We start from the raw sequence: 13,803 nt of genomic DNA on the forward strand, positions 1-13,803 counted from the left end.
TTGCAGGCTTTAGACATTCACTAAACATTCTTTGGAAGCATAATTTACATAGCTTTAACGGAAACACATCTATTATTTTCTGTGATGCACACCCTTACTTTGGGAAATGGTTACTTTTGATTACTTAGATAATTTACTTATGCCCTTCACCCTCCTTCCTTTGAAAATTTTTAGCCCTTTTATTCCTTGGTAACATTTAAATCAGTAAGAAAAGTCACTAAAGAGTCTATTTTGTTATCAAATAGAGGGTAAAAAAGGAAAGTAGAGCTTAAGTCACTTATGAAAGGTTGACTGGAAAAGGACATTTTAAAATAAAATGGGATGGAGGGCAGCTAGGCTCAGTGGTTGGAGACCTAGGCCTAGAGACAGGAAGTCCTGGGTTCAAATCCAGCCTCAGATACTTCCTAGTTGTGTGAAGCTAGGCAAATCACTTAACCCCCATTGCCTAGCCCTTACCACTCTTATGCCTTGGAACAATACACAGTATTGATTCTAAGATGGAAGGTAAGGGTTTAAAAAAAAAATGTGACGTTCAAATTATCTTGACTTTGATTTATCCAAGTTTCCCCTTTTCTTTCTACTTTTCTCTTGTCATCATGGAGAATATATATACCAGCAAATTAAGGCTAATAAAACTTTGAAATTGTCATGGTATCACAGTTGCTATCTGTCACTCAAGTTAAAAATTGATTGTCTAACAAAAATGTGTTGATCAAATAGTATGACAGTCATAGCATTTAAAGGAAAATTAATTTATGAATAACTTGGGGAAATTTTTTTAAGAAATCAGGTTTCTTTCTGCATTGCAGTAGGAAAAGGGTGTGGTTGGGTTATAGCCGCAATTAAAAGCAGGCCAAAGGTGCTATGTAAAAGGGGAAAAAAATACATTCTTATGGGAGGAGGAAGGTTTTGCAAAACTCTCATCTCTAGCCTCTTTTTTTCATACTTAGGCTTGAAATTATGAACTTTGCTACTTTTCAAACACTTCTGTTTTAAAGTGTCTTTCCTAAAAGACAATTTTCTGAAGAAAAACCTTTTTGTTGCATTCAGTTTTATAGAGCAAGATGTTTTCCTCTTGTGTTATCTGTGCCATACTTATGTTACTGAGCTTATGCCCATAATGATTAAATATTAATTTTTTGTTGGTCTGCGTTATTCTGTTAGGGGCTATATAAAGTCAGGTAAACAGAAGTAGGGCTCTGTGTGCGCAAAGAGCTGACTCTTGGATCTCAGAGAATTTGGTTCAAATCACATCTCTATTGCTTATTACCTTTGTGATTTTGACCAATTCACTTAAGATCCTTAGGGTTTCATTTTTCCCAACTGTAAAGTGAGGACATTGTATTAGATAGCCTTTGAAGTCCCTTCCATCTCTAAATCTATGATCATATGTCAAATTCTTGTCCTCTAGAAGCTTTACATGTGAGACAAAGTATAAAGATAAAAATATTAATGATAGTTTTATTAATGCAATTATAGCTGAATAAAGACAAATGAAGTTTATTTGAAATTATTATTTTCAGACAGCAAAAATCCATCTTCTTTCCCAGTTCATCCCACTCCCAAATGAGAACAAAATTAAAACAAAGCTTCTCTTACAGGGGGCAGCTAGGTGGCCCAGTGGATAGAGTGTCAGGCCTGGAGTCAGAAAGACTACTCTTCCTGAGTTCAAATATGGTCTCAGACACTTACCAGCTGTGTGACCTCAAGCAAGTCACTTAACTCTTTTTGCCTTAGTTCCTCATTTTTAAAATGGGCTGGAGAAGGAAATGGCAAACCATTCTAGTATGTCTACCAAGAAAACCCCAAATTGCATCACGAAGAGTCAAACATGCCTGAAAATGACCAAACAATATAGTCAAGCAAAACAAATTTCCATGTTGGCCGTATCCAAAAAAAAAAAAAAAATTGTCTCCTACATTTTGAGTCTTTCACCTCTATCAAGAGGTAAGTAGCACATTTCATCATTAGCCCTCTGGGATCATAGTTGGTCATTTTGCTGATCCTAATTCCTTCAAAGTTATTTGTCTTTATCATATTGTCATCTTATAAATGTTCTTTTGTTTCTGTTCACTTCACTCTGCATCAGTTATTTCAGTCTTTCCAGGTTTCTCTGAACCATCTCCTTTATCATTTCTTATACCAGTATGTTTTCCATCACATTTATATAATTTGAACATTGATTTGTTCATCCATTTCTGAATTTATGGGCAGCCCTTTCAGATTCCATTCTTTTAAAAAAAAAAACAAAAAACAAAAAAAAACCTCTTACCTTCCATCTTAGAATCAATACTGTGTATTGGTTCCAAGGAAGAAGAGTGATAAGGCTTGGGCAATGGGAGTTAAGTGACTTTCCCAGAGTCACACAGCTAGGAGTATCTGAGCCCAAATTTGAACCAAGGACTGCTGTTTCTGGACCTGGCTCTCAATCCTACCTAATTGCTACCTAGCTGCTTTTCAGATTCCCATTCTTTTGCTGTCTCAAAAAGAGCTATAAATATTTTTGTACTTCTTGGAGTTTTTGTTTAAAACGAATCCCTCCCTTAATCTACCCTCCTTCTGATTTCAATCCCCTTCTTCCTTTTCACTCTTGTTTTCCCTATTGAATAAAATCTCTTTCTATATATAACTGTGTGTATTCTTGCCCTCTTTAAGAATTTCAGAAGAGAGTGAGGTTCAGGTGTCAGCTTTTTCCTCCTACTGCTTCGACATTTGTATAGATGTCTCATGAACCCTGATAATATAAAATAATTTTTCCTAAACTCCCACCCTGGTATACTCCTATTCCCCTCTCTTTCCATTCTTCTAAAGACCATCAAGACATAAGTGAACCACTCCCAGATCTTGTCTAAGTAGACCTCTATGACTCCTGATAATGATAGGATTCAGAAGGAACTCATTTATTATCTCTCCACAATTAAATATAAGCAATTTATCTTCTGTTTAGTCCCTTATGATTGTTTATCCACATTTACCTTTTTTATGTTTTGTTTAACTCCTGTATGTGACCTTTAGCATAGCTCTTTTTATCAGTAATGCTTTCAGTTCTGATTTCATTAGAAATCAATCACCGCCCCCCTTTAGAATTATACTCATTTTTTCTGAGTGAGTTATTCTTTATTATAAGCCTATATCTTAACCTTCTGAAATATCATATTCCAAGCTCTCCACTCCTTTTATTGGTGGCTGCTAAATCATATCTAATTCTGACTGTAGCTCCTTGGTATTTGAATTGTCTTTTTGGCTGCTTTGTAGTATTTTGGTTTCTTATATTTCTCTCAAGTGCCTTTCTCAAGGCAGCTAAATTGCATCATGGATAGAGCACTGGGCTTGGAGTCAGAAATGTTCTGTCCTTTACTCCATTTCTTTGATCTGGAAGCTTGGGATTTGGGCTCTAATGTTCCTGGGATTTGGGGGTTCCTTCCCTCCCATCTCCCCCAATGAAGTGACAGTTGGATTCTTTGTTTCTACTTTGCCATCTGGTGATTTGCAAAAGCAGTTGCAGATATTGGTCTAGACTAGAGTCTGGGAAAGAGGTCAGGTTTGGAGCTGTACGTTTGGGAACCATCCCCTTAAAGGTAGTAATTGAAGCTTTGAGACTGGCCATTTGCCAGTTACTGTATTAATTAGCTCATTGACTGTGTATATATATCACTTAAGTTATAAGATCATCTGTAGAAAAGAGGACAATGACTTCCTTCACAGAATGGAGGTCATGATCATGTGCAATGTAAAGTGGCTATAATAGGCAACTAGGTGGTACAGAGAGTAGATAGAGGTCTGGACCTGGAGTCAGGAATTCCTGAGTTCAAATCCAGCCTAAGACAAGTCACTTAACCTTTATTTGCTTTAATTTCCTTATCTGTAAAAATGGGGATAATAATACTTGACCTCCTAGGCTGATTGTGAAGTTGTAATAAGATATTTGTAAAGTACTTTGCAAACCTGGACGCACTATACAGATGCTAGGGATTATTGAAGTATTTTATAACTAAAGCACTATGTAAATATATAAGCTATTATTATAATTACATTCTTTCTCTTAGAAACTGGCTTTATCTATCAACTCTATGTTAACTGTTTTTCTTTTTTTCTTACTTTTTTTCCCCAGCCCCTAACCTTCTGCAGAAAAGTGGCAAGTGCTAAGCAATCAGTATTAAGTGACTTGCTTAAGGTCACATAGCTGGAAAGTGTCTGAGGCCAGATTTGAACTCATGTCTTCCTGATTCCAGGCCTCTATCCACTGTGCTACCTAGTTGCCCCTGTTAACTGTTTTTCAATCTTTTGCCATCTTGACCCATTGCTCGGACTCCAGATGCTTATAGAATATCTTCATTCTATATCTCATGTCACATCAAATATAACATGTCTACTATCAAAATACATTAACTTCCCTGAACCTTTGCTGCTTCCCTTTTACTTTCAGAGTTTAGTATTTCCTCAATCAGAGAGGCTCAAAATCTCTTCAACTTTGATTCTTCTCTCCCTTTCATGTACCTTTTAATCAATACCAAACCCTGGCTTATCTTCTGTGGAAGGATCTCTTACAGTCATTCTTTTCCATCCCTCCTGTTGCAGGTCTCCAGTTATTATTGCAGCAGTCTCCTAAAGGCTGTGGGCTTTTTCCTCCAGCCTAGCATGCATACTGCCACCAGATTAATCCCTCTTGAATTGATACTATATCACTGTGAACAAATATTTCTTGACTCCTGTAAGAATTAAAATTTAGTTATTATAGCTATATATTAAAATTATGTGGCCGCCAGGAATCAACAATTCAGGTTGATTCCGTAATTAAATCAGACCCAAGTCAGCATCGGGTTGAGGAGTTTATTTACAATCAGGAAGGTAAAGTAGGGATAAGGAGAAGAGGGAGGTTAGAAGTCTAAATAAATGAAGCTGTAAGCCGCAAGGCCCAACAGCCGGATAGGCAGAGTTTAGAATTGGCCCAGCTAGGCCAAGGAAGCCAGCCTAACTTACCCACGTGACAATACAGAGTGTAAGCTGTCTGTGGTCTCAGGAGATGCTTCTTCCTCCAGTTCCAGACGGCAACTGCCCCCACAGGAAGTTCACTCACTTACTTAAAGAGATCATGTCTTTCATCACTTCCTGTGGTCCACCTCTAATTCAAATGGACAAATGGCAGTTTCTACATTGATTTGGACTGCCCAAAGGGCAGTCCCTTATTCTTAATTTGTTACTTATTGTCACGTGTGGGTAACTCCGTCTCCCCTCCCCACTAAGGGAGGTGGGAGTGACATCATTAGCACGCCTGGGTTGAGTAGATTTTTGACTATTAATGGGATAGAGCTAATTCTATTTACACAATCCCCCCCGATGATCATTGGGTGCCTAGTCACCCCAAGTGATCATGTTACACAAACATCTTCTACCATAAAGGTCCTTCTAACTACAATAGTTAGAGATAAGAGGGAAATGGAAAAGAGAGAAAGCAAAACCAATGTTTTGCTAAGCGCGTTGACAAGAAACCAACTGGGGGCAGTCCCCAATCGGCATATCATGTACAATTAAAGTAGCTGCTCAAAAACCCATCAGTTCATTCATTAGTACCCAAAGTTCGTTCTGGATCACTTGATGCAACCAACCCCATCAGTTCAATCAATTGCAACCCAAAGTTCATTCTGGATCTTTTGATTAAACGTAGGTTCTTCAGGCATCTCTCTGCAAACAGTTCATTCTCTGGATTAAGGAATCAGCAAGTTTCTTTCCCTGAGAATTTTCTCAAACAAAACCAAAATTAAATCTTGAATATAATAAAAATACGATTAATCTTGGATTTTATAAAAATACAATCCCCCCTGACGTGGGTATTTAGAAAGAAATGCCCAGATCAGCTCAATATATACAGTTGAGTCATGGGGTTGTATGAGTCAATTCAAAAGAAAAAAGAAAGAAAGAATATAAAAAATCAAATAGAAGAAAATTGAAGCTTTTGAAAAAGAAAGGCATTAAAATCAAAATCAAATATCAAAAGTTATGCACATAAAAAAATTTTGAAGAAAACAAAATAACAGGCCCTTGTATTAGGGTCTAATCAATTATAATTTCCATCCTACTGGTCTGTAGGATACAATGCAGTAATACTGCACTTACCCATTTGCAGCTAAGACTACAGGAAGTTGCCATTTTATAAGAGAGAAAAAAGGACCAGATTTAAATGCAAGGGAAGTGTCTGTCATTCCCTTTACTCTCAGGAATATATGGGTGAGCCAGATAATAGCCAACCTGTGGTACCTGACTGGCAGTGTAGTTCGGAGAGTCCTATGTCTTAACATATGTTAAGCGTCGCAGCTTCGATTCTTACACTCCATACCGTGTACATTTAGGGAATAGAAGTATTAGGTATTATCTCTGCCATCTAGGAAGTCATAATCCAGTTAGGGTCTTAAGGCATGCTTATGATAACTACATTGATAGGCAATATATAATGACAAAGGACCATTGCAGATCCAACTCTGTCTCTTACTATAATTTCTAGATGATTTCTAAAAACTAGAGAACTTATTTTTATAACATTTTATTTTTCCCCAGTTACATGTACAAATAAATTTTTAACATTCATTAAAAATTTTTTTTTGAGTTCCAAATTCTCTCCCTCCTTCCCACTTGCCCTTCTCTCTCACTCCCATCCCTCCCCACTCCCTGAGAGTAAGCAATCTGATATAGATTTTACATGTGTAATTATGTAAAACTTTTTTCCATATTAAGACTAGATAACTTGGGAAGTGCCTTCTAGTTATAAATCTTCATGTAAATAAATGCTAAACAGGTCCCAAGGAGTGAGAAATCTTTATTGTGGTGATCAAGGAAGGCTTCTTAGAGGAGGATGGAACTGTGCTGGAGCTTAAAAGATAGATAGCATCTTGATAGTGGGAGGGAAGATATTCCAAGGAGACCTAAAATTAGGGACACCTAAATAAAGATTACTTTATTACTTTTTTTCTTGTAAAAATTTTTTTTAAAAGCTTGAGATTTGCTTTCCTCTTTTTTAAACCCATACCTTCCATCTTAAACTTGATACTAAGTATTGGTTTCAAGGCAGAAAGAACAGTAAGGGCTAGGCATTTGAGGATAAGTGACTTGCTCAGGGTCACCCAGCTAAGAAATGTCTAAAGCCACAATGATGCCGCCTTCTCCTAGCTGAACCTCCTGAGGAACCTGCTTTCTTTTCTGTCATCATCTTAGGGAAAAGCATTTCCTCAGAGGGGTCTTGCCAATACCACAAAAATGACTAGTTTTGCAGTGGCCCATGCTGCCTACAGTGTGACTTGCCCATAACTAACTACAGCACAAACCTAATCTTTTGGAAACTAGTACAAGGTTAAGCCTGTCAAAGCCATAGTAGATTTCTTGCTGTGTTGTTTCTTGTGACCATCAGGAATAATGTATTCATGATGAAGAGTGAGAACATACTGTCCTGGGATGAAAACAGCTCATAACTGTGCTATACAAGGGAGTACTATAGTTCCACACAACATGACTAGCATGTTGAAAACCTTGTACCATTACCAGACATCTTGAGTAATAGTAGAGGCAGAATGGTATGTTGGAAGGAGAGGCTTTGATTTTGGTTCTAGCTCATTAGCTATCTTTGTAAAATTTCCACTCAAGTTGCTTTATCCCTGAATTTGTTTCCTTGTTGGTAAATTGAGAGAGACTAGATCTGTGAAAATAAATAGTATTCATGAAAATGCATTTCATTTAGTTTCCTCTGGCTTCTAGAATCCTTTAATTCTTAGAAATATTTTCCTGGCAACCACCATTTCTACTCCTAATAATATGTTGGGTCCCTATTAATATTTGGTTCCATGTAGAAATGATACATGTAGCCCAACTTCACTCTATTTCCTTTTCTGTTTTCCTTTTAATTAAATATATACTCAAGCCTTCCTCAGTCTAGAATTTCAGAGAATGCATTTTCTAGGAATTGGAATAAACTGTTGCTCCCTTTTACTTGGTGTAGTGTAGTAAGGGTTTGTTCCAAAGCCTAATTACCATAGAATATTAGAGCTGAAGGGTACTTTAACAATCTCTTAGTCAAACTCCCCATCATTTTATAAATAATGATGAGAGATTAAATATTAAATGATTTGCCAAAAGCTAACTCATGGTAGAGCAAGGAGCTAGAGCTGGTTACTTAAAAACTCCCCAATATGCTGTTATTTCCATTATAGCACCCTTGCCTCTATAGATATTATGCAGAAATTATTTTACTCTGAGGTTGAACAATTTATTCCCATATAATTTTAAATTGATGTAGGATTCAGTGTCCTTCACTGAAGTTGGGAGGTGGGTGGGCAGTTATTTGGCTGAATATAATGATAAAATACCATAGGGGTCAGTTTTCTTTAAGTGTAAGATATAAACGGGGAGAAATTTTATATCAATATTAACCTTATTTTGAATACACTTGAATACTCATTTGTAAAGATGTTTATATTCTTGAGGTTGGCGTCAAAGTAGGAATGTGGGCTTTCTGATTAATGTTCATTAACTTTAGTCCTTTCTCTGTTTTCTAGGGAAAAGATCAGTAAAGGAATATGAATAATTAATTTAATTTGGAACTCTACTCCTCAAATTACTAAATTGTATGTATTCTTTAACCATGCAACAACACTGCTAGGCATATATTCCAAAGAAATAAAGGTCAAAGATGGAGGGAAAGGAAACAAATATAAGAAAATATTGTAACAGTATTTTTTGTTGTAACAAAGAACTCCAAAGTGAATGCCTAAATGAATGAATGGCTAAACAAATTTTATTATGTAAATGTAATGAAATATTATTACATCTTAAGAAATGATGAAAAAAGAGAAATTAAGAGAAACTTGAAGACTTCTTGGAACTGATATCAACTGGAGTGAACAGAACCAAGAAAAAGTTACATAATGATTAACTGCAGTGTAAAGGAAAACAACTTTGAAAGACTTAATCATTTTGACAATGCAGTAACGAAACATGATTTCAGAAGATTGACAATAAAACCTGCTTCTCACCTCTTGTGAGAAAGGTGATGGATTCAGAGATGCAATATGAGACATGCAATTTCATACCCTAACAATGAGTCAATTTGTTATACTTGACTGTTTTTATTAGAAAGGAGAGTATTTATTTGGGGTGAAGGTAGAATGAGGGGCAGAGGATAGTTGTGGGGTAGTGATAGTGATAACCAAAAAAGAAAAGGAAAGAGCAATAATGAAGCATTAAACATGCCAGAAGAGAGCAGAAGAAAAGTTCAGAAGAAGATACAAGCAGTTTTGTTATTTTCCTATTAAATTTAACACACACTTAAAAACTGCATGTAATAGGAACTCATAGTTTCATATACAATATCTTCATATGCTGAAATGTTTATCTTTAGTTATGGTCATAATAAAGAAATTTTAAATGAAAAAAGAAAAAGACAAATAATATTCTCTCTTTAAAAAAAAAACAAAAACCTCTTACCTTCTGTCTTAGCATCAGTTCTAAGACAGAAGAACAGTAAGGGCTAGGCAAATGGAGTTAAGTGATTTTTCCAGGGGCATATAGCTTGGAAGAGTCTGATGCCAAATTTGAACCCATGTCTTTCAGACTCAAGGTCTGGTGCCATGTCCATTATGCTACCTTGCTGCCCTGCAAATAACTACTCTTAATCATATCAGTTCTCATTGACTTATTTACAGAATATTGTAGCCTAGAGTTCATGGTAAATAAATATAGACTTTCCTATTTATCAAGGTACTTCATTATTATAATGATTTCTGTACTTACTGTAATTATTAAATTGAAAGGACACAGCATTATAGACCTGGATCTGGAAGAGGCCCCGGATATTATCTAATCCAAGCTCTCCATTTTACAGAGTAGGAACATGAAGCCTAAAATGGTTAAGTGGCTTGGCCAAGGTCACACAGATGGAGAGTATGATCCCATGTCAGAATCTGTTCCTCTGTTTAACTATGAAGTTATAGATATATTTGCAGGATTCCACTGACCCCTGAGGTCATGATTTGTCTGAAGCCTTCTGAGATTATATGAATAGTGTTCTGGTAAGACACTAGAAGGAGATAGCAGAATGTGGTGTGTGGGCATGTCTTCTATCTTGGGAATATACAGTGAGATGCTGGAGCCAAAATATCCCTGTTCTTGCATTCAAAAACTGCAAGCTAATAGAGGGTACAGAGGATGGTGTGATTGGGATGATGATCAGGAATGATGAAGCACTGTCATGTGCTTCATGGACCTAAATTTAGAGAAATTATCTCTTAAGGGCATTATTGGGATTTCAAGTTAATATTCCTTTTTATCCCCATTCAATTTTCTCCAGGTATCTATTAAATCTAACTTTTCTAAAATTTCATTCATTTGCTTCACTTCTTTCTTTTTTTTTATTTTTTTATTAGATTTATCTAGTTCTGATAAGGGAAGGTTGAGGTCCCCCACTAGTATAGTTTTACTGTCTATTTCCTCCTTAAGCTCTTTTAGTGTCTCCTTTTAAAATCTGGAGGCTATACCATTTGATGTATATGTTAAGTACTGATTCTGTTAAGAGAGTTTTTCTTATTTTCTCCCTTTTTCTTCTTAAGAGGAAAGGGAGCAAAAAGATTTCTGAGTAGGAGCCCCCTTGCTGTGCAGGCTGTCAGTTGATGACAGTTAGAAGGGTGTGGCTGACAGTTGGTGAGTAAGTTGCAGGGAATTGGAAAGGGGCTTTTGTTTCTGGTTCCCCTAGAGAGAGGAGTGTGTGGCTTGTTCTCTCTGAGACTGTGAGTTTTATAACTGACAGTTGGAGAGAGAGAAACAGACTTAAGGCCTTAATAGCCTTGTTGATTATTGATTATCTTGGGTAGATAGGTAGGTAGTGGGTAAATTATTAGATTAGAAAAGTTAGGCTGGAATCTGGCTCTGACAGAAGGCATTGCCCTCAAAGGCAGATAGATTTAGGGTTTTTTAGAAAATTTTTAGTAGGATTGGGATCTTAGGTATAGTTATAAGCTATTATAAGATTACTCTCACTTTCCTCCTTTCTATTTCATATCCTTACTTTCCTAATAATAAACTAAGTGTTTTGTGTTTAAAAGGCTACTCTCCTGGGGGCAGTTGGGTGGCTCAGTGGATTGAGAGCCAGGCCTAGAGATGGGAGGTCCTAGGTTCAAATCTGGCTTCCGACACTTCCTAGCTGGGTGACCCTGGGCCTAGCTCTTACCACTCCTCTGCTTTGGAACCAGAGTATTGATTCCAAGACGGAAGGTAAGGGTTTTAAATTTAAAAAAAAGAAGAAGAAGAAGCTACTCTCCTGACCTTTGTTCAAACTCCTACCCTTAAAACTTAACCCCTCCCAATTCATTTTCTATATGACTTTTCATCAAGATGTAATTACCTTCCTTACTGCTTTTAATCAGATTTATTTTTGCTTTGGCTTTGTTTGAGATTATGATTGCTACTCCTGCTTTTTTTAATCTTAGTTGAAGCCCAGTAGATTCTGCTACATCTTCTTACCTTTACTCTCTGTTCATCTACCTGTCTCAAATGTAATTCCTGTAAACAACATATGGTAGGATTCTGGTTTTTAATCCACTCTGCTGTCTGCTTCTATTTTATGGGTGAGTTCATCCCATTTACATTCACAGTTATGATTATCATCTGTGGATTCCCCTCCATTTTACTTAATTCTTTTAATCCTGTACTTTCTCCCTTCACTCTATACTACTTCACAAGTGTTTTGGTTTTTAATGACTCCCCCCATTCCCTCTCTTTTATATTATTCCCCTTTCTTCCACCACCCTCCTTATTCCCCTCCTACTTCTCTATAGAGTCTTTTAATGCTCCCCCCAACTAGCCCCTCCTTTATACTCCCCACCACTCCCTTTCTTATTCCCCTTCTACTTCTCTGTAGGGTAATATAAGATCATTCTAAAGATCTGGCTATTATTCCCTCTCTGAGCCAATTCTGATGAGAATAAAATTGTAACTATTACCCATTACCACCTCCATTGTAATAGTTTTTTTCCCCTTGCGCCTCTTTATGTGATATAAATTGCCCCATTTAACTCTCTTCCCATTTCTTTCAGTGCAATCCTCTTTTTTACCCCTTGATTTTTTTTGCATATCATACTAAACAACTTACTACCACACCTTTTGTCTATGAATACTTCTAACTACTATGATAATGAAAAAATTTTAAGAGTTACAAATTTTATCTTTCTATGTAGGAATATAAACAATTTGACTTTATTGAGTCCTTTAAATTTTTTCTATTTCTTATTTACCTTTTTATGCTTCTCTTGAATTTTGTATTTAGACATCAAATTTTCTGCTTTAAGTCTGTTCTTTTCTTCAGGAATGCTTGGAAATCTTCTCTTTTATTAAATGTCCATGTTTAATCCCTGAAAAAATATAGTCAGTTTTGATGGGTAGGTGATTCCTGGTTGTAAACCCAGTTCCCTTGAAGCCTTCTGATCTTTCAAAGTAGAAGCTGCCAGATCCTGTTTACTCCTGACTGAGGCTCCCTGATATTTGAATTGTTTTCTTCTGGTTGTTGACAGTATTTTTTCCTTGACCTGGGAGCTCTTGAACTTGGTTATAACATTTCTGGGAGTTATCATTTAGGGATTTATTACAGGTGGTAATCTGTGGATGCTTTAAATTTCTACTTTATTCTCTGATTCAAGAATATCAGGATAGTTTTCTTTGACAATTTCTTGTAATGTGATGTCTAGGCCTTTTTTTTTAATCATGACTTTCAGTTAATCCAATAATTCTTTTTTTTTAAAACATTTATTAATATTCATTTTTAACCTGTTTACATGCTTCATACCGCTACTTTCCCCTTCACTCCCCCTCCCCCCCCGCTCTCCCCCACCCATGGCTGACGCACATTTCCACTGGTTGTAACATGTGTCCTTGTTTAGGGCCTATTTCCATATTGTTGTTAGTTGCATTGGTGTGGTCGTTTCGAGTCTACATCTGCAATCATGTCCCCCTCAACCCATGCATTCAAGCAATTGATTATCTTCTATGTTTCCTCTCCTGCAGATCTTCCTCTGAATGTGGGTAGCGTTTTTTACCATAAATCCCTCATAGCTGTCTTGTGTCATTGCATTGCTGCTGGTGCAGAAGTCCATTACATTCGATTTTACCACAGTATATCAGTCTCTGTGTACAGTGTTTTTCTGACTCTGCTCCTTTCACTCTGCATCAATTCCTGGAGGTCTCTCCAGTTCCCCTGGAACTCCTCCAGTTTATTATTCCTTTTAGCACAATAGTATTCCATCACCAGCATATACCACAATTTGTTCAGCCATTCCCCAATTGAAGGGCAAACCCTCCTTTTCCAGTTCTTTACCACCACAAAAAGCGCAGCTATAAATATTTTCTTACAAGTCTGTTTATCTATGATCTCTTTGGGGTACAAACCCAACAATGGTATGGATGGATATCAAAGGGCAGGCATTCTTTTATAGCCCTTTGAGCATAATTCCAAATTGCCAGCCAGAATGGTTGGATCATTTCACAACTCCACCAGCAATGCATTAATGTCCCAATTTTGCCACATCCCCTCCAGCATTCATTACTCTCCCCTTCTTTCATTTTAGCCAATCTGCTAGGTGTGAGGTGGTACCTCAGAGTTGTTTTGATTTGCATTTCTCTAATTATTAGAGATTTAGAACACTTTCTCATGTGCTTATTGATACTTTTGATTTCTTTACCTGAGAATTGCCTATTCATGTCTCTTGCCCATTTTTCAATTGGGGAGTGGCTTGATTTTTTATACAATTGATTTAACTCCTTGTATATTTGAGT

The 13,803-nt window shown here is 36.7% G+C and overlaps 1 protein-coding gene across 1 annotated transcript in view; it reads left to right on the forward strand.

Moving 5' to 3' along the window:
- Window positions 1–1,841: 1,841 nt before the first annotated feature.
- Window positions 1,842–13,803, forward strand: part of DHRS7B (dehydrogenase/reductase 7B) — a 50,572-nt gene continuing 38,610 nt past the window's right edge. The window contains exon 1 of the mRNA XM_044659838.1: window positions 1,842–1,947. The gene's annotated coding sequence lies outside the window, so the exon portion shown is untranslated. The remainder of the gene's footprint in view (window positions 1,948–13,803) is intronic.

This window comes from Gracilinanus agilis, chromosome 1, assembly GCF_016433145.1.
Source record: "Gracilinanus agilis isolate LMUSP501 chromosome 1, AgileGrace, whole genome shotgun sequence".
Lineage (NCBI taxonomy): Eukaryota > Metazoa > Chordata > Mammalia > Didelphimorphia > Didelphidae > Gracilinanus > Gracilinanus agilis.